Raw genomic sequence first — 22,547 nt, forward strand, 5'->3', positions numbered from 1 at the left:
AGAATGACCAATTCATGCAGTCCAAGACCACACTGCGGTGTGAGTTAAGTGCAGTAAAAGGATGCTTAACAGATTGACATCAAATCCAGTCTCCTGATCTGCACTAAAATGCTAATGTAGAGGTACCGTATGTGTTAAATGTTTCTCACCAGTGGAACATTACCACTTAGGCATAATGCTGGTGCATAAAATGCTACTATGTCTTTTGCTTTAGGAGCAGAAGCTTCTATTTTAATGTTGAAAGTCTGTTTCTTACAAGGTAATTACTGTAGGCAACATAAGCTGATCTACAGTGGCAGAATGTTTAAGAAGAGATAGTATTTTCAGTAGACTAACTGATAGAGTTGGAAAGCAGACATGTTTTCAGTTATATAATCCTTTATTGGGTCATATTTGGATAAGTGAGTTTTCGGTGTCTCTTAGTAGAATACCCTAGGTAACTACCATTCCCTTACATTCATTGTCTTAAAGTGGATCTGTTCACGACGACTATTTCTGAAAGGCAGTGCAAACACACTTCAGATTGCACCCAATACATGAGAAAATGATTCTGAAAACACCTTTGATACAGTGCTGGACAGTGCTGACTACAGGAATGATTTTGTTGAGCAAAGTACTATAATATTTGTGCAGCGTTTTCCTGTCTCAAGAAAAAATGTGTGAGTAGCTCCAAATATTATGTATTATTTATTGTTATTAACAAACTATTAAATCACATTTTTATGAAATTGCCAATTAACAGTAATCTAGTTTGATGTATCCTTCACCTCAAAGGAAACCTGCAACCTTCTTAATCAGCAAAGGATTATGTTTACTCTAGGGTTATTTTAAATCGATGTTTACAATAAGTCAATGTAGCTTACTAACTAATCAATGAAAACAAATGTGGTGCTGTATATATATTTTCTTTAAAAAGCAAAAAAAGCAAAAAAAAAACCCGTGACTAATATTTGCAAATGATTCCGTTTAAAAATATACAAAGGAACTACCAAGTCTATGTTATTCTATATAGTTGCAATTAACAGTCATGGCAGAGGTATAAAACTGAATTGTGGCTCAGAATTAGCATAAGCTTAGGAAAAGGAAGGGCATAATAAGTACAAGCCGCATAAGGTATGAAAATGGGGAAAAATAAGGAAGTTGTATATGGCTATAAAAGGGCTGTTAGGGAACCATGTCTGATAATGAGTTAAAAGTAGTTCATATCACAGAATCACAGAATCGTTTAGGTTGGATGGGACCTCTGGAGATCATCTAGTCCAACCTCCCTGCTCAAGCAGGGTCACCTAGAGCATATTGCCCAGGATCACATCCAGACGGGTTTTGAAAATCTCCAGCCAAGGAGACTCCACTACCTCTCTGGGCAACCTGTTCCAGTGCTCTGTCACCCTCACAGTGAAGAAGTTTTTTCTCAGGTTCAGATGGAACTTCCTGTGGTTCAGTTTGTGCCCGTTGCCTCTTGTCCTGTTGCTGGGCACCACGGAGAAGAGGCTGGCCTCATCCTCTTGACACTCCCCCTTCAGATACTTGTACACGTTGATGAGATCCCCTCTCAATCTTCTCTTCTCCAGGCTGAACAGGCCCAGCTCTCACAGTCTTTCTTCATAGGAGAGATGCTCCAGCCCTCTAATCGTCTTGGTAGCCCTCCGCTGGACTCTCTCCAGTAGTGCCATGTCTCTCTTGTACTGGGGAGCCCAGAGCTGGACACAGTACTCCAGGTGAGGCCTCCCCAGGGCTGAGTAGAGAGGCAGGATCACCTCCCTCGACGAGCTGGCAACACTCTGCCTAGTGCACCCCAGGAGACCATTGGCCTTCTTGGCCACAAGGGCACACTGCTGGCTCATGTTTAACTTGTTGTCCACCAGCACTCCCAGGTCCTTCTCTGCAGAGCTACTTTCCAGCAGGTCAACCCCCAGCCTGTACTGGTGCATGGGATTATTCCTGCCTAGGTGCAGGACCCTGCACTTGCCTTTGTTGAACTTCAGGAGGTTCCTCTCCGCCCACCTCTCCAGCGTGTCCAGGTCCCTCTGAATGGCAGCACAGTCTTCTGGTGTGTTAGCCTCTCCTCCTAGTTCATCTTAATAATGAAATAGAAGGTTACTGAAAAACCTGACTTGCTCACATTCTAGCGCATGTAAATTAGGCTACCAGACCATATAGGCTTCTCTGCTCTATTCTCAGGCAAAAAAAGAAAGAAAGAAAAAAAGGTGGGAAGGGAACCTCTTTCATTAAAGAAATAAGCTAGTAAGATAGGCGAGTGAATTGAAGAACATCCCTGCGTTAACTTTTAAGGGAAAAGTGTCTAGAAGGATAAAAGGAGCAACATGAGATTAAGAGGAGATATGGTGAATGGATAACTCTCTGAATCGCCTTGTGCTTTGTTGAGGTGAACATAGTATTATTCATGTAAAAAAAGCAGTTTGGATGAAATGTGTGCCAAAAATATAGGTCAGATAGAAATAAGTCACATCAGCCTAAAATCTACCTAAATATTGGTAATTTACCTGAAGAGATGAGCTCCCTGTAAGCACTAGGTTCTATTGGCAATATTTGATTATTTGTGATCAATAAATGTGTGAAAATTCACTTTACAAGTAGTGGAGTTTAAATATTTTTCAGATAATCAAAATCATCATTTCTGTACTTTTAAATTCATTCCGGTTGCCCTAAACTGAAAGTTTGCTGTTTGAATGTATTTCTTTTGTGGTAATCTCCAAATCCATCAAAATGGCTAAGTCAAAATCCATAATATTTCATTGGAACTCTTCCCGTATCCACAGTTCATAGTAGAAATTGTTATATTGTGCTTGTTCTATGCAAATTTGTAAAAATGTGTTGTGTTTGCCTTATGATACATTTTTATTAATATGGAGAAATATGACGAGTGTGGGCATTTATCCTAATTTTACCAATCTCATATTTTTTCATTTTGGATGTTTAAAATCCCCATTCAAATAGTAGCAGAGATTTCTCCAGGAATATCTGGGGTTTGCCCCAGATATTGTCTATATTCATTATTATTTGAATGATAATATCCCATTTCATATTATTCAGTTAAGGGGCACGTTTGAAAAAGACATCGCTTTGTCCTGAGAGCTTGTGTGCTGTGATTTATTTGTAGGTTCCATAAGCACTATTACATTACCAACTTCATGCATGCCATTCCTCATGGGAAAATGCATAATACCTTTTATTGCTGTGAGACATTCAGAGTGCTCCAAAGAATGATGCATTGTGCCAATGTGCAGTATTTTTATTACTTAAACTGTAGGAAATCTTATATCAAAAGAAAATCTCAAATGTTTCTTTGATGTTACTTTATAACAATAGTCACAAATAGTCTTATATAATAATATCTTTTTTGCCTAAAACAGAATGGAAAGTAAATGAAGTGGCACTGAGGCTTAGAAACAGTCAATAGCAAGAACTGTGATTTGTTACGGTAGTCTCAATTTAATGTCTTTGTATTCAGATATTTACAACATATAAAACAAACTGAGGAAAATGCAGAACAAGGCCAAGAAAGTTCTGTATATCTTTAATGAGCATATGCTCCATTAAATTAAATAGGAGCATTATATGGGGCTAGTGTTAGATAAAAATCTAATTACTATTGGCAGTGTACTGATAGCAGTAAAAGGAAATATAAACAAAATGATATGATATAAAATATGGAAGTTGGTAGTGGGTCCTATTTAGTTATCCTGTTACTTCCATTATAATGACTATTGTGATCCCTTTGGTAAGCCTTGTTACCTTTATTTATGTCAGCTCTTTCAAACTTAATAGAGGTAATGCTGCAGAAATAAAGATGTACTTTACTGCTGTGTTACTGATTGTTAGAAATCTCTTTTTTTTGCCTCTACCTCTCAGAAAGATTGTGGCAGCAGCCAAAATAATAACTAAGGTTGAATATTTTACGGATCAGGGCCCAAATTGCTACCAAAGTAATCGCGATAACAGAAGCAACAGGAGCACATCTTGTCCTTTGTGCAGTTGTAAACTTTTGACACTTAAAACCATGTAGCTGCAACCATGGAGAAGTGAGATGAACAGGGGTAGGCCAGATTAAATCAGATTGACACCTCCCACTGGTAAATCCGAGCTAGATAAAGAACGTGGCCACCAACGTTCTTTTAAAATACTGTATGGAAATGGAGCTTTCTAGGTGCCAAAAAAAGGAGAAAAGGAAAGAAAGAATAAAGTTTATGCTTCCCTAAACTACCTATTCCATCTTCAGGCCTTGTGGAATTTATAGAAGGGAATATGAAAGGTCTGTATGTGAAAAACAGACAAGACTGACTCCTTGTAGAAAAAATTGCTTTCATTAAATATTATAATGAGTAAGCCTACTGGTACAAGCAGTCATCAAGACAGTTTTGGAATTACAAAAAAATGCATTAAAAGCTCACTCAAGGCAGGTTTTTAACACTTGTTTCTAAAAATTATGTTCTACTTAGAGAATGGAAACCTGTGCATAAGTTATGTGATCAGTGAATTAACGAATTGCCCAGTCCAGGCCAAGAATTTCTCATGAAATCTTGATGAATAGTACTAAATCATGAGTAAAATGGTGAAAATCACAGTCTTTATGTAGACACATGCCGGTAATTTGTATAACAGTCTAGCCTCTCAAATGTCCTGAAACTTTTCCTAAATCTTCTAGGCCTATATTTAGCCAAATTATGTTATATTGTACTAGAGAAATATTCCTGGTGGGAGTTTCACCGTTTCAATCTAGATTTGAACTTGTTCCAAGATCTTCTGAAATCTGATTTTTTATATTTCTTGTAATTTTCCTTTTAGCAGTCTAAAGCACTGTACCAAGAGTATTTGATTTTATCCACCGCCATGATACATTCCACTCCTGCTCAAAGTTTTAGAGCATATGGCCATTAAGAAAAAATTTCTCATCCCATTTTTTTTCCCCACAGGCTCATTACCGTGCGTTTCTCAACACTGAACTGCTTAGTCTGCCCATACGTCAACTCGATTCAAGCCATTCCAAATTTTATTACCCTCCTGCTTTGTATTGACTATTCCTCCCTGCATTAGACTGCTTATCAAATCTTGCCTTCCAAGCCTGCTGCTTGCTTCTGGCTGCTAACTTCTGGCTGCTAACGTTGAAGTTGATAATGCATGTAGAAATCTGCTGGTCAGCTTCCTTCAACCCACTCTTTTTTCTTTCCTTTCAAAGCCAATATTTTGTCCGTGTTCCTCATCAACAATAATGTACTTACTAATAATTTAATAATCTGTACGTATTTTTCATTAATACTTTGTAATTACTCTTTCTCTGTTATACCATACTAGCTTTAAGTGTAACCCCTCTTGTGGTTCCATTCTGCTTGTCATTTATTATGGTAATGCTTTTGGTAAGTTTACATGCATGTTTTCAGCATTCAGGTTTAGTGCTTGCTGTGGAGATCAAGTTTAAAAGTCTGAAATGGCATATCTTAATTATCTAATCATTGCACAAACAGAAAAGAAAATGAAAGTGGAGGCTTTTCAAGAAAATGGTCTTTTATGACTTAGGATAGGAACTCTGGTCAAATATGTTGCTAGTTGTTTATGGGAGAAATTTTGGCAAGACACATGCCTCATGTTACTGTCTTTTAGAATTCTTTCTGTATAGGTGATAATATCTGCTAGGCCTTTTGCATGCCAGAATGAGGAGTACAGGGAAAAAAGGAGATGTCTGATTCTAAAACATAAACATAACTGTAAGAATAATGCTTTTTTTCATTTGTTACAAAATAAAGTTACAACATACAACTTTTTGAAGTTCTGGTGTAGCTGTCCATATTTGGTCATTATTTCAACTCTTGGCCTCAGTTCCTACTTTTTTGGCAATGTTATCATTAGTTCCTGAAATTCTTGAATATTATGATTATATGTTCCACATTGATCCTGATTTCTTCAGAACTTTTTATTGTTGTGCATACAAATTTATCATCAATAGTCTATTGAACACAATTCAAGAAGAAATTGAAAATACATTTGAATTTTATGGCGAGGTCAAGGTTGTGCCATTGAATATCTCTGTTTATTATCATCTATATTTGTCCATTCAATTACTGTTTTCTTTACGATCTTACCGTTTCTTGATATTCTTACATTAGTGCATTCAAGATCTATTTAATAGTCTGTTAGTTCCAAATGAGAGTCCAGACAGCTTTTTGTCCCTCAAGGATATAAAGTTTGTCTTTTGGAAGAAGTGTTCTTTTTTGCTTTAGCTTTGATAGGTTACAATGACAGGCACTCCAATCCTTTGAATAGTTTGGTAAACTAAACTGAAAGTGGTTCTTTCGGCTATAATCTCTCTTGGTGAGGAAAGAGATGGTAAACTCATGAGGCTGTCTCATTTCCTCATAGTTTCATTACTCAGCTGTTAGTAAATGCCAGAAAGCATAGTATAGAAACTCAGGTATATTAGAAACACAGCCGTGAAACTAACATGTTCAGTTCTTATGGAATATTGTAATATGACGTGTTTAAGCAAGGAAGCCTTTAAGGGTTAGCCCACTGGACAAAATCTATTAGGAACTAAGGAGGACATGATGTCCTCAGGACTTCCTTCACCAGTTTATTGTTATTTTGTTAGGCCTTTGCCTAACTGACAGCAGTTGCAATTTCATTCTGACAGTCTAGCACCTCTTCCTTCAGGGCAACATAATAAGTTGTCATGTATGGTATGCAGATGGCCATAAAAAGTTAGAAGACTTAACACAGAAATGGTGGTTGGTATGCAGAAATTAATTAGTGAGGTATATATGTAAAACTCCAACAAGAGAAGAAGATGACTTTCTATAATGTCATTAATACCACTGATTTGATGATTACGTTGCAGGCAATGATGAGGATCCCTGTTATGTAGATATAAGCTTAGCTTCTTTCTCTGATAGCAGCGTATCTATTTATGTTATCCCAGTCTGCTACTTGTTATAATAAGCCTCATGTTTAACTAACATAGCTGAGTTGCTATAATTTGGAGGCATCCTCGAACAACTGCATACTTCCTTCTTGTCCATGGTTAAAATTTGCTTTATAATTGTATAGGACAATGTTGCAGAGATCAAAAAAAGTATTTGCTTAGCATTTTTAAAAATCACATTTGAAACCACATTTTGATTGCTGTATTTTACGGTATGTGTAAAGTAAATATAGAGAATAGTTTTCTAATGTAGCAGGTATCCACCTGAAGAATGGAAAAAAGCTAGGGAATGGCAAAATTATTGTAAGTGTCAAAGTGCTTTTGAAACACAGTCTTCAATGGATTGAAAGTCTCTAAAATTTAGTACCGTTACATAGAACACAGACATATCTTGAGCTTAGTAGAAACACTGAAAGCTGTTAGGCCTTTCTTGTAATCGCTTACCTTTATGTAACTCTGTGAACTTGAATTGACATTGGGGAAATGAGAGATGAATCAAATGCATTTTCTGACTTTGCATCAAAGCAGGCTTTTGGCAAATCAAGTGTGGGCCTTCCTTGACTCATTTCCACTTGCAAGTTGCATCTTCAGGCAATGAATTCATGCCAGTAATATTTAAATAAATGCCAACCTGAGAATAACTGTGATGTTCTGGAACATGATTAAGGATTTTCTTTGATTTCTCATGTTTTTAACTTTATTGAAACACTGGAAAGGGACCAAAGAGAAGAGCTGATACAGAGCTGACAAACCAATGAACCACCATTTCTTTTTCTATCAAATTTTAAGAATTGTTGATGACTATTTGAATCCTCCTTCTAGAGAAAATGCAGCTTCAGAAGGATAGTGAGTCAGGATGGAAACTTGGAGAAGACATTTCTCTTTTAGTAAATCTGTTCTGTAGGAGGGGGACATGAGGGCATGAGAAATTTTCTTTCTATGTAACAGCGTGAAAAATGTCATGATGCTTCATGTTAGCTAGCAGATGAGAGAGCTGTGTCATCCTGTTTACCTGTTATAGTACAACCAGTAACACAGCACATGTGAATATGTCTTACAGAATATGCAGAGTTCTGTTGACTTGATTTAAGAAAACTAATTACAAACAGCTAAGGTGTTGACATTTGTTATGAATGGTAAGGACTAAAGATGTATAAGGCGTTTAACTTAGGCTCTGTTGAATATTCCCCACTTGGCAGGAGGTGGTTGCTTTTATTTGGCTTGTGTCTGTAAACTTTTGCACAAACTATGGTTATGTGTTATGTATACTGGAGAGTTTCTGTAAATATCTAAGGTTGTTCTTTAATGATATACTACCTGGTCACGTACTATTTGCAGATCTTATAGTTTCTGATTAATAGTTTTTTTTTCCCTGAAGTCAGTCAACAGCTTCCAGTAGTTATATCCTCCGACCCAAGAAAGATCTCCTTACTCTGTTGATCTTTGTAATTTTGGATCTGTAGCTCACATGAAAAAACTTCCTGGTGTTCCACTGCATTCACCATTCCTTACTGGTCAAGCTGGTACACACATGTCTTGAAGCAATTGAGGCCAACCGCCAGAGTTATCCCTACCTCATATTGTGTTGTACATTTAGTCCATCCAGAAGCAGATGCTCAGTTGTTAACAGTCTGTATTTCTAGCTCCACAATGACTTGGTAACATCTTTTAAAAGATTCCATATATAGGAAAAGCTTTACAAAATTAAGAAAAAAGCAATCTGCAACACTGATAAAAGCATGGAGTCAGTTGGTATGAGGCAGGACCATTTGCAAGAAGTTTAATTTGCTGCATGTGAGAAATAGAAATGGCCTTTGGCCTGACTAAAAAGTGCAAATGGGAAACACAAGTGTTCAAGACTTGAGTTCTGACTGTTTGCATCCTCACAGCATTGTGGGGGGTTGCCAGGATTTTGTCTCAAGTGTTGACCCAGTGTTTTCAGAGCTTAGATAGAAATTTAACCTTCTTTAAAGACTTCAATTTACAGATACGTGGAAAAAACTGAATTAGGTTTTGTTTTCTTTAAATAGATAGATCAGCAAGCATTATAATTTCCATATCGCTAATATGGCCAAGAAATTTAATTCAAATTCTGACAATTTTCCTTCTCTTTGTTCATATCCAGTTTTGCATGCAAATAAAATTCTAGAGTGGACAGACTTGACGATATTCTAGTGTAACTTAAGAATAGGGAAACGGTAACCAAACATTCAGTAACAATGCAAACAAGTACACCAGGACCATGCTATGTTTCTTTCAGAAACTGATCACCCTTTGGCACTGTGTGCTCTGTAAGGGTTTGGAAGATCCCATGATTTATTTCAAAGGCTACATTTACCCTTGAAGCAACAAAAGCCTAGAAAATGCAGTACCTCAAAGCCTTCTTTGTCTAACTTCCCTTACAATTTGGACTGTAGCCATACTTCCTATGCTAACCATACTTCCAGAAGGCCCATCAAAGATCTTTTCCATTTCCAAGATTTATGTCAATGTAGGATTCCATAATCATATTTGCAATGGGAAGTAGCTCAGACAGTTGTAAAATCAGGCTTCCCACTAGGTGGCAAAGAGAGACAGTGATTTGCAATGTGTTTCTTCAGGGAAAAAAAAGGGGGGTGAAAAGCAGGCAGCTATAGAGCCACGCTTACAAAAATATATTGTGTTCTACAGATCTGGCCTTTGGGAGTGAAACTGACTTTTGATAAGTATGATTCTGAAAGACTGCAAAGAACAGATTGATTGAGGCAATCTAGATTAGGAAAAAAGCATTCAAAGCTATCTGCATGTGGGGGAAATGATCTAATTTCAGCTTGTCCACTTTAGTAATCTATTTGACAGGTATTTACTTTTCCAAATAATTTCTTACATCCTATATTATTCAGTGTAGAGGACCATGTTGTTGTGGGCAGCTCAATTGAATTGCTGAAGCAATAAGCTTTTTTAAAAAGTGATATTTATAATGAAGAAATGCTACTTGCCGCACTACAGGCTATTGTAAATATGGACTACCTCTACTGCAATTATTGGAGTTACCATAGAAATCCATTATTAAAGGCAAAGTGATATATAATCCTGTGCATTTCTAGCCCAGACCTGCAAGGAACCTCCTTGACCTTACAAGGTCATGTTCCTGGAGTCTGAAGTGGAAACTTTCATAATGAAAACAATTCAAGACTTTTCTGGGGCATTCCCTCTCACCCCGCCTTGTTTAGTGTTTGTCTATACCAACTCAAGACTCAGCCAGATTTCTGTGGGTTGGATGTAAGGTAATTGTGACACAATATTTATTATAAAAGAGCAGTTGTATTGAGCAGTTCATATTTGTTGTCAGCATCTTTATTTGTACGGTACTGCAGTTATTCTTTTCAAGTTTGTAAAGAATTGTAACTTCCCCGTAATGAAAAGAATGAAGCTTTGTTGTGGAATGTAGATGCGAAACAACTATTCATATTGTTAAAATTGTAGAAATTTTTTGCAAAATTCAGCTTGTTTCATGTATTCTTCTTATTTGTAAAGTAATATTGATGCTCATGGAACTTTATAATGAGGAATGCTGGCAACCCTTCTATTTAGTTTCTCCAGACTTTTTATTATAGAAATTCTTTTTGCTTATTTTGAAGAACTCTAATATCTCAATGAATTGTAGAAGGAACTTGAAATTTGAAAAAGCCAAATATTCCTTTGTTCATAACATGTTTCTCAGGACAAATTTTGAGCTGGTAATTGTTCTTCTATCCAGTGTGTTTTACACTTCTTGGAGAATCAAAGATGAAAGGAGGGTTTTTTGCTAGGAAAAAGGTTGATAGTGTACCAAGAGTAAGGAAATTAGTAACAAGAAAGGAAGAGAAAAGAAGGAGTATGGAGATAAGGAAGAGTATGAAGGATGGCAGTAAGAAATGAAAGCAGAGATGTTGTCAACAGATCTACATATAACTTTCAGATAAATATGAAGAGTTTGATACTGACATGGGAAGTTTCAGAAAGCCTTTGAAGACACTCAGACAAGTCAAGGTGAAAAGATGATTTGATGGGAGTAGAAGAGGCTGCAATTTGAACAAAGTAAAGAAAGTAACTAGAAAAGGCAAGAGGTTTCAGCAGTTAAGGCACAAGATGATAAAGCTAGATTATAGGATTTGGCATTGGAAGAAGAGGAAGAAACTGCTTTTAGGATTGTTGAGAAAAAATTAAAATATTTATTCAACGGAAACAATGCATGAGTGGAAGCGAAAGCTCAAGGACAAAATTTCATTGTGCACAGAAAAAATTGTCTACTGAAAAACTCTCCAATACACTATGTAGAATTAACACAATAGCTTTAATCCTGTTGTGACAAAGAAAGTACGGTTATAATAAAAGAGGTTTGTTTTGGAAAGGCAGTCTCAATTTTCTTGCCAGATAGAGAGAGAAAATGTGCTCTTGGCATCCCACTGCTATCTGAGCATCCAAGAGAAGTGAACTAATCAAAGAGAAGCCCTAAAATAACAGTAATAAAGCTTGTGTGAAAACTAATTTTTTTTAATGTCATGGGGCTTTTGAGTAATATCTATAGAATACTACTAAAAACATGTATCATCCACCTAAATTCAAAAATATTAAATTCTGTAGATTTTTCTTCCATGAGGGTAACTTGGAAAATATCTCTTCTTATATATAAAAGTATGAACTGCATTTTAGAGTAAACTCATTTATTTTATGGAGGTTTCTTCCCTGTCTCTATCTATTGATTCTTAGCCTCTTTTATTTATCCTTCATCAAAGTTGTTAATTCATTCTTAAACAAAGTTTTCTTGTGTCTGGGAAAATCATTCTTGTTTGTTCATTTATAAGCAAATTCTTTGTTTATTTTACATGCTCTTTCACTCACTTTCATGTGGTTTGGTTCACTGGAGAGCTAAAAACTCAAGCCGACACTGTCAGCATAAACAATATGCTTTATACTTGTTCGGAGAATGAATGTATTGGATAATAACTGAGGTCCAAATTTTTGGCTGATTTTTCAGCTACAGAAGCCCAGTGAAATCACATTTCATGGATCAAAAAACCAGTTAACTCTAAATTTCACTTAAGATAAGTTAATTGAACGTTGTTTTAAAGTCGGTAGGCAAAGTTAACTTTTCGTAGTTGCCTAAGGGTGTTCAGGAAAACTGAGTGTGCCAACATTTGTGAGCTTAAGCAAATAGACCTCTGATGGCTCTTTCCACCTCAGATTTAGTTCTATATTAATTAGAATGACAACTTATAGGGCCTTCTAAGAGCTACTAGAGAGATCTAAAACTTTGTTCTGAAAATGCTCAGTTGACAGTCCACTGATGTAGCTCCAAGTAGGGTTCAGTACTATAGGTATATTAATAAGTGCTAAAAAATACTGAATGGAAGAATAGTAACATAAAAAACAATCCCCCCACCCCAAATGTTTCTAGATAATATCTCTGTGTCATTTAGACATCTGTACTCAAATTACAGAAGAGCTATGGCTCTAAAAATTCCATTGATCTCCGTGGTACCAATTCTAAAATACAGGTGCAAATGATGTGTGTAGATATAATTATGATATTCTTTCTCTTGCAAGAATAACTACATAAGTTAAATATCTTAAAATTTAACAGACTTTAACCATATGAGTTTCAAAATAGCTAGCCAAAGAGCTTTCTGGATCGTTAATATTGATTTTTTGGTCTTTTAATGCATATTGGAAAACCAGCGAAATTTCTAAGAATTAGAATCAATTCTAATTCTAGCCTTTTTTTTTAAAGTTACAAAACAGTCATTTCACAATAGGTCTACTAGTTTGAAAGTGATCCCTGGCAAAATAACGGATGGATTGATACAGAACTCTATTGATAAAGGACAGTAATATAATTAAAGCATAATATTTGATAAGAAAAGGCTTTTTAATCAGGTAGAAAATTTCACCAAAGTCAAAAGGTTAAAAGTCAAGGGAGATAATGTTGAGTATGGTATTCTGTGTATATTTTAAATGGTGAGGATAATTAATAATGGGAGGAGTTTACCAAGAGTTGTGATGCGTTTTTCATCACAGGGAAATATTAAAATCAAGACTGGTTATATTTCTGAAAGAAAATATCTAGTTCAAACCTAGCTATTTGACTGTGAAGCTGGATATGAAAATCAGCTACTGCTAAACAGAAGGTCAGATTATGTAGTTAAATTTTTTTTTCAAGACTTAAAATCACTGTAATGTGTGAAATAGAAGCACTGCAGTTACCTATCGATGAACTCAGTGAATCAGTCCCCTTTGTACTCATATAAATATGTATATAGTAAGCCACAATTTTGGCTTCAGCCTCACTTTAATTTATTTTTATGAAAATTCTTTTATTTTGAAGAAACTTAAATGGTCAAGACTGTGTTTGAAGAGGAATGTGGGGGTTTTTTGAATTCAAAGTATGCGTTAGAAAAATTTAGTCTGCTGGTCTTTCAGTGTTTAATTTGCAACTTTTTATTATGGCTGATAGTAAAATATTATTTCTGAAGGGAGCTGAGCTGGATTGCATTCTGTCAAGGATTACCATCTCAAATTTGGTCTGCAAAATAATTATTTTTAATGATGCAAGAAGTAAAGTGAGCACAGGCTGACTTTCAGATCTTGGGGACTCTGTATGCTAAAGATGACATTTAGAAAAAACATCTTCTGAAATGCAAGCCTACCTTATTTCATATGGAGTCACTGGAGGAGAATAAAATAAAGAACCCTAGTAAGTAATTTCTGACGCAGTGCTTTTCTTCCTCTAAGCCTGTTTTAAAGCCAGAACTTTTCTTTGTTGTGCTGCTGAAGAACCACTGCATTTCAAACGATGCTAAGCTGTTCACTATCAAGGCAGTAGTCAAAAGGCAAAACATGTCACTGTCTCCTAGCATGTCTTTAGATATTCTGGAATCCTGGCAGTGCTGAACAGCTCAGGCCTTCCTCATGCCTAAGCTTTGTTGGGTTTCACAAATCCAGCATTTCATTGCCTACTTCACCCATGGAAACCGCTTGATGAAATTTCTGAAACAAGCTCTACCCAAAGCGTTCCTGGAGGACACAGCGATAAAAGTATTCCTACCAAATGTGGGAGACTCCCTTCAGCTTGATTCCCTTTATCTGAGAAGGTTGGAACCCACAGGATGCCCTCCCTTCTCGCACTGTAGGATTCTCTAGTTTATTCTCTATCTCACATGATACTTAATAGGTATTACTAGCCTGTGAATCTCTTTTTCTTTAGTTGCAGACTAACCTGTGTCAATTCACCTTCCTGAATTAAAAAAAGCACACTCACCTGAACATATGCCCTTTAAGTCCTAAAGCTGATTTAGGCCCAGCGTATCATCCACAAACTACATCTGCTGTTCAGTCAGGGCCGCACTTGTCATTTTTCTCAAGTGCGTAATTCAGTCATCCTTGTACTACTGCTGGGGTGTGTTATGCTCTTGTGTATTAGGACCCTTAGCCTGAGCCCCTAATTTTGAAGTTTCCGTGCAAGGTGCAAGGCCTAGCTACCTAACTCCATGCCTTGGATTCCAATTAAAGTAATGGCATTCCAACACCCAAGTCCTGTGGTGAATCTAGTCTTTTAGCCTGTGTGAGCTAGTCATCTGATCATCTGTTAAAAGTTGTGCCTTGTCATATAAGTGCATAGTTGACCATTTTGGAATAAACATCATAAGATACACATTATAAGCCAGCAGACCATAAGAATTGCGTATAAAAGATTGTAGTATATCATGAAAACATTTACAATTAATTAGTGTAAGGCAATAGACTACCTTAATTATCATCTAGTAAATAATTAGTATTAATTACTTAGAGGATTAATTAGTTTGCTTCTGAAGCACTTTGAAGATGAAAAGAAAAGAATAAGTGACAAGTATCATATGTGCTCTCTTACAACTGCGTATTACATACTGCCTAAAAGGTGTCTCCTTGTTTATACAGAACTCTATTTCACTAGGCCAGTATGTGACAGCATTATTGAATGGATCGAAAAGGATTTCATTGTTAAGAAACCCAGTCAGAAAAGTACTCCTTTTCCCAGTCCCAGTGAGTGATCACAGCTCTCCTATGGGGAGATCTAAGACTTGAAGAAGAATGCAATTAAGATTCATTGTGCATAGGAAGTGAAATTCATCCCTGCGCATTGACCTATAATATATGTTTATATGAATACTAGTGTTAAGAAGGTGATTACTACATACGGGGAGCAAAATTCATCCTTGAAGAATTAAGTGTAGCCGGTTCAAAGGTGCAGTTCAAGAATCCCTGTAGCATTTGTGCCTCAAAAGCCACACGTAAGAATTCTTGATTTTCTAAAGTGCCAAATGCCAAGATCTCTTAATGATGTTAGTGGGAGCAGTGGATGCTTTCCGAAACCTCTGAAGACAAAGCCCTTTGAGGCTTGAGGGACACAGAGAGATTTGCATGGACTCGGAATTTATTAGTGCGAAACAGAAATTTGGGCATGTGACTTTCCATTGGTTTGACAGTGCTTTTAAGCAGATGCGTAAGACTGTGCAGAACTAAAATCACTACTTAATTGTGATTTTCCTTTGTTCTCAGTGTATATAGGAAAGCAGCATGGTGAGCAATGCTGAATATTAAAGACAAATCTGCAGAGGTCTTTATTTTGACCTCTAATCTAAAAGCAGTATTTTTCTGAATATTGAAAATAATCTAATTTGTCCCTTCCACAAATGGAAAAAACCCGTAGTAATTAAATCCCATTTTACATGATGGCAAATTTGCTGCACTAATATTCAAGGATGAGTTAAATGGAGTTATAAATCTCCAAAACCAAGGAATGATAAGGAAAATCCTCTGATAAAGCCTTAACTGCAGCAGCAGTGACAGGCAGCATTATAGCTGGGTATTGCAGCAGCCTTGATCAGTTTACTGTCAAGAGACAGAGGCCAACTGCAGTATAATCTTAAAGATGAAGGGTCAGCAAGTGACCTTCAGCTCTTTTAAATATTTTTAGAGCAATTATGTTAATATTTGTTCCTAAGCACCAAAAATCTCTATGACAGTTTCATTTATCCTTTCTAAAATTATGTTAAAGTGCACCTTTTGTATATTAATGATAGGGAAGTGATGAGCTATTCAGCAGGATCTTAAACCTCAATGAAGAAGAGGTTTAATCATCTGAATATGATTTCAGTATTATAATGCGTACAATCCTTAAATCTTCCCTATTACCTTCTTGTGGTGAAAGAGATTAAAAACATGAGGGAAGGCATACTGAATGTGGCAGGACATACGGCCCCGTGTTATAGCATATTTCTAATTTCACTGAGTTATAAGTGAGTTGCAAGCACTTTTTTTTCCAAGTGAAAGTACACTATTCATTCACTGGGAGTTGTAATTACACTTAAAGGCTTGTTATAACTCCCAGGAATTCATTTAAAATGTTTATAACCCTTTGAAGTTGCACATATTTTACAATATGTAATTCATAATCCATAAATTTAATCTTCACTCTTTTCTAGTTTAAAGAAATTAGAAAAGCCAGCTGTTTAATTTTGGAATTTAAAAAGACCATATGACTTAGATGATGACACAACATAGCCATCAAAAGATAAATGCTGAATATCTGACATGAAGAATATGTGTGCAGTCACAGTCTAAATTCTATTTAGTTAAAGTATGTACCACGTACTTTTAAAGTAATGAATACATTAGCACAGATCTGGTTTGGCTTGCAGATTTCTCCTCAATATAGGGAGCTGCAACCCCTTTGTTTGAACCAGCTGTTTAAAGCATAGCTTGTTGTAACTCATCCCACTTTCACACAGCTCCCCACTTCTGCTGTCCCTTCTTCCAGAATCAGGCCAGCTTGGCAAGTGTTTCCTCCTCCTTTTACTCGAACAAACTTAGATCTGGAAGTTCTTGTCCCCAGATGAGGGAAAACAGGAAAAAATCCCTTCCAATGCCTTGTTATGATATCTGCCTCATTTTCATATGTCTCTCTGAAATCATCCCACTACTCGACTTGGATAAATCCCCACCTTTCAGCTGGCAGAGAGATCCATTGGTCCTCCAACTCTGACCTCAAGTAGGTAGGAGTCTCCTCTTCATCCTGCTTCCTGCCACCCCCCTGCCTACTCTGATGCAAATCGGGAAGATGCCAGATGATTTTTAAAGTACAGCAGATCTCCACTCTAAATAAGAAAGAGACTAAATCTAAAAGGAGAAGTAACAGCTGAAAGTATTGTTCCCTTGAACAACAAATTACAGAAGCCCTTACACATTCATTGTGGGTTCTCACATGTCTGTTCTTGGAGCATTTCCACCCTTTTGTTTCAAATGACAGGCACTTGTCAAGTTTAGATAAAATCTAATCCCTGTTCCAATGGCAGCAGCATCTACAAAATTAGACTGTCTCTACTTAACACGTTTGTTGGCAGTTTCTGTAGTGAGATCTAAAACTGAATAGGCCTGAAGATGAATATATTCTGTCCTTTTCAGAATAGCTGTTTCTAGTCAAGGCTGATTTGCTGTAGTGGGTAAGAAAACTGGTCCAGGATCTGCCTATGATGTGACAATCCTCTGAGTTAAAATAGAAAATGTGTCTTCAAGACCATCAATCTGGTGTCATCAATAAGCATTTAATTTGCTTTTTTAAACAAGTAATAAGGAATGAAACTTTTTATACTATTAACAGATTCCTTGCTATGTTAAGCATTACAGGTTTCTCAGTGAGAGTGATAACAAAGAAACCTGTCCGACAACGGTTTTCAGAGACTGCCTGCTGCTTTTGCTGAGGAGGCAAAGATATTGTATATCATATCTTTGAGTCACATAACCACTAAATGTAAATCAGCATTACTACCTCATTCATCAGCATGATGCCTTTAATTGTGGAGCTGGAAGATTAATTTGCAATGCCTAGAAAATGGCTCAATTTTCAGTAGAAGCGTTGTATTAAATGATCAATGCAGCAACGAAGAAATGATTGTAAGCAACCCTTGAATCTTATTTTGATCCAAGAAAAAAGCAAAGATTATAATACGAACAGCAACTATTTTTGTTCCTATAGGTTACTGCATCTAAGAAGATTATCATGGTATTAAGTGTTACATCATTGTTTAGTCATTGTACTTGATATCTAGTTCATAAATATATTAGGCTTTTTGTTGACTGAACAAAGAGTGCAGTATACTGAATTTTAAGATATGTTAAGAGCTCTATATAATTATTTTCTTCTTGACTAAAGTCTTACAAACCTAGATGCTTTGTCCTTAATTACTTAACTGTTAGTAGGATTATCTTTCCCTTTTTTGAATCCCCAGTAGAAAGAGGACAAGATTTGAAGATGGATCAGCAGTAGAACACATTTGTTCTTTGAGAATTAGCTGCAATGACTTGATCCTTCTGTCTGGTCCTGTCTGTGGCTAGGTCTCCAGAAAGTATATTTTACTGTTATGAGAGCGTATAAAAATAAGAACTATGTCCACAGATGACAGGAGCTTTACTTTGCTTTACTTTTTTCCTTTGTGGAGAGTTTTCTTTTCAACCCCTAAAATGGAAGGAAGGAGGGGAGGGAGGGAGGGAGGAAGGAAGAAGACTGAGGTTGTACAGAAAAAGTAAAGAGCCGTGAAACATATCTTAATCAAAGATGGCCAGACCTCCAATGGCTATGGAGTTTCTTATGATCCTTTTTTATAAACTGAAATATTCTGAACCTTCTACAACTGGATTGGAAGCCTTTTTCTGTCTTGCTAACACAAGACAATTAGTGACTATGGAGATGTAGGGTCATAGTGCTTACTGGTAACAAACAGCCTGTGTCGGAAGTGAAGCCAGTTAGCTTCTGTCTTCCTAGCAGCTAATAGCTCTTGGGTTGGATCACTCTAACCTGACAGCAGGATCACATGAGACCTTAAAGTAGCTTGACCGCATGAGTATTGAATAGGCACATTTCTGCTCTTACAGGAGTACAAAGACTCCGTAGAGCTACAACTAACAGCAGCACTAGCTTTTTCTCACGAAAGGGAAGGTTTTCTAATGCAGGTGCATTGAAAGTGCTTTCTGTGAATCTGACTCAGGAGAGCCTTTTTCTTATGGAAATGTAGTTCTGCACAGGGTGACCTTGTCCTGAGGATGTTACTACCACCTGAGATAATGAAAAAAAGCTCAGACTAGATATATATTTACTTTCTTTCAAGAACTGGTTGCAGTAACTTTGTCCTTATGGCTGGTCCTGTCCATGGCTAAGCCTTCAGAAAGTATGTTTCACTGTGATGACAGGGTGTCAAATAACTGGACTCAGCTCTCTGTAGACATGTAGTAACCGCTTCAAGTGGGGAATGATTTCACAGTGTCAAAAAACTGCTGAATCTTCAATGTATTTCCAGAAGTGGATGCAGGCATAATCCTGCTGGTATAGGAGACTGACTGGCTTCGTACAATGGCTCATTGTAACATGCAAAGCCAGGTATGACTCTGTGTCTGTTTATGTTAATGAAAAGCATGGAAGAAATTCATTTAGCCATCCTGAGAAATCCATGTCTTTTTGTTTAAGTATTTTCTGTAGTTTCTCTGGAAACTTGCAGCAGACTTGACTACTTCAAATATAAAGTAAGTCAAGAGCTCTATTAGCTAGAAGCTGATTTCCAGAACTCTGGGGATTCCTTTAATTCCCCTCCTGAAGTACATTCAATTATCCATCCTGAGCTGTCAGAGTGATCTGGATATGTAACTTCAGCTGTAAAAGTTTACTTCACTTTATTCTCAGCTAATCTTTCAGTGAAACCAAGAATCATAACTTGAATCTTCTGCATGCTAACAAAAAGTGGTCATCTGTGTCAAATGTTTTCTCTTTATTAGGAACCTGATTCAATTTTATCTTCCGTGAACATGGGAAAACTATCTAGTGTCTTTATCTTTAATACATGTCATGCCTTACATAAATGTTTATGCAAACAGCAGCAACAGCTTTTACTTATTAATTTGAAGCTTGTTTTTGAGAAAATTAGTACAGTGTTTGTAGCCGATCCTTGCTCATCAAAGTGGCTATCAGTGTATTAAGCGTATTGTTGAAGGAGATGTGGAGCATAAAGAAGCAGCAAAAAAAGGGCAGTAGCAGTTTATGAGACCATCCTTCCAATTAGCTGTTGAGTATCTTCATCAGACAGTATGGTATGAAATCTTTGCCTTGACACATTGCTAAAGCAATATTGTAACATCCGCTCTTCACTTTCAAGCATTCCCCTGATAGTGAGGTTCCTGAGTAAAGCTTGAACGTTACTTCTCCACAGTGGTTTCAGAACCGCTTTCACCACGTACTAAACAAATGGCACTGGAAAGATCACACTTGTTTTGTCACCTTCATGTTGCCATTTCAAATGGATGGAGAATGTTAACTGTGAAGACAAGATGATTCTAGTGGGAAGGACATCTCTCTTTTTTTTCCCTGTTGCTTGCCAAATGCTGTAAGCACGAAGAGGTTTTTTTTGCGTTACTCACCATAATTATGCTAATAACAGTTGGCTGTGTTTTCTTTTTTAGTTATTTTACATTTATGATATTAATTCTTAGCTCAACTGTGAATTTACAACTGCCTTGTATTGCAGTCAGTCTAGGTATTAAAGATATTCTGATACAATGCCTTCTAAATTAATATAGTTGCTCTGTTTTGTATATAGGAGATGAAAGAAATAGGATCGTAGTCTTCATTTGCTGATGGTCAGTTCATTTGAGACAAATATGTTATACTGAGTCTATATGTCTGCGTAACACTCTTTTTCACTTGTGTAATAACTGTAGATTTTGTTCTCTTTTGTAACAGGTGTTGATCTTCCTATCTGTTTCTTCAGTGGTTGACATGTTGTTTTGGAGGAAGATTTTGAGAAGTATCAAAGCAGTCCAGGAGCACAAATTGCCCTGGCACTTAATGGGACTCAGCTCTCTGAAATCATCAGCATTGTCTGCAGAGTTGCCTACCACATATCCCAGCAAATTATTCTGAACATAGGCAGTTTTAAAAACCAACCTCTCCTTCAGAATTGTTATATTCTCCCAGGAGTATAAGAAAATAATGCAACACAGAGAGGGGTGTACTGTTGAAAATTAAGAAAAGTTGAGAGGTTAGCCTGGTCTCTAAGATGGAGTAATAGAGTGAAAGACAGTAGATGTGGTTTTTCTCTATACATATCTGTCACTGGCTTGCAGTGTGTCCTGACAAGTATTTTCTTTTGTATCTATTTTCCTATGCATATTCTACCTGTCTTGTCTTTTTAGATTGTGAATTTTTGTTGGGAAAGGACTCCCTCAGCAAAAGTGTTTAGGGGATTCTGATTTTGCCTGGAATGTGCTGAGACTAATAATTTTTACAATATAAAACCACTCTCTATGTGTTCCAAGAGTCATTAGAGGATGTTTTTTTCTCATCAGTATTTGTCTGTTAACTGTTATAACTATATGTATATATTAAAACACTAAAATGATGTTCCAGGTAATCCAAGCATACGGGCTAAACAGTTACTTTTTGCTGTAACAGAAAGGCGAATTCTCTGGCGGGACTTAAGAGAACGACTCCTTCACTGTTCCTAACCCTGAAATCATTCTAAAACAGTATAAATAAATTTAAGACATTGCTAAAAGCTTTTTATAGAAAGCTTTTATAAGTTCTTGAATGTTCAGAGATTTTCCTCTGCGTAACAACGTGAGTGACTTCTCTGTGAGTCATCATCTGTGCTGTGCTGGCTTGGGAGAAATACTAAATGATGACAGTCCTATCTAGTCAAATATCAAATGAAGTAACGAGGTGCCATCCTTATGCATACTCTTCTAAGAATGAGTCAGACATTTGGCCTTTCTGCCATTTGCTTTTCCTATGCTTTCATATAGCAAGATAATGTATAGAATGCAAAACAACCAGCTATAACCAGATAATGCCATTTCCAGAAGGCTCCACATTTTCATTTGAAACTTTCATTAAAAACATATCAGATTTTTTTCATTATTATTATTAACTATCTCCAAGTTATAGACATAGTTTCTGTGCAGAATAGATATAACTATTAAAAATGCAGAAACAAGATTTTATTACCTGAACAATATTAGAGCTAGGAGCTTCAAAACAAAAGCAGCATTAGAGAAAATATGGTAGTAATTTGCAGGAGGGGGACTAAACTTTTAAAATTCTTTAGCTATTCACTGTAATAAAATAAATTATGATGGCCTGTGACAATTAGAGAGGATTTCATAAGTTACTAAGAATTCTGCTGTCACTTGACAATTACGAAACCCTCTTCTGCCACTGCAGGATATGAATGTGGTTCCCATGACCATCACTGGGAATTACTGTGTGCTCCCATGACAGAATAAGACCTGCTATGTCCACTTGAAATGATATTGTACATGAACTATAATATAAATATAAGATCTGGAAATGTAGTATAAACTCTGATACACAATGAGAACCACACTGAAATCAGTTGAGAAAAATAGTTACCCAGATTCTAGACTGCAAAGAGTAGCGGTAATTCAAACCTGCTGCCTGAAATACTTTTTGTCTAAAACAGACTTTCCCATTCTGACTGGTTGTAGGATGTGATACAGATTGATGCGGACTTGCAACAGATTAAACTGTAAGGTATCATCCATACTACTAGCG

The 22,547-nt window shown here is 36.5% G+C and overlaps 1 long non-coding RNA gene across 1 annotated transcript in view; it reads left to right on the forward strand.

The window, feature by feature from the left end:
- The window catches only part of LOC138067456 (uncharacterized), a 68,049-nt gene extending 47,025 nt beyond the window's left edge, over positions 1–21,024 (forward strand). Inside the window, exon 4 of the long non-coding RNA XR_011141423.1 lies at positions 20,718–21,024. This is a non-coding gene — a long non-coding RNA (uncharacterized lncRNA). The remainder of the gene's footprint in view (positions 1–20,717) is intronic.
- Positions 21,025–22,547: the final 1,523 nt, after the last annotated feature.

This window comes from Struthio camelus, chromosome 5 (genome assembly GCF_040807025.1).
Source record: "Struthio camelus isolate bStrCam1 chromosome 5, bStrCam1.hap1, whole genome shotgun sequence".
NCBI lineage: Eukaryota > Metazoa > Chordata > Aves > Struthioniformes > Struthionidae > Struthio > Struthio camelus.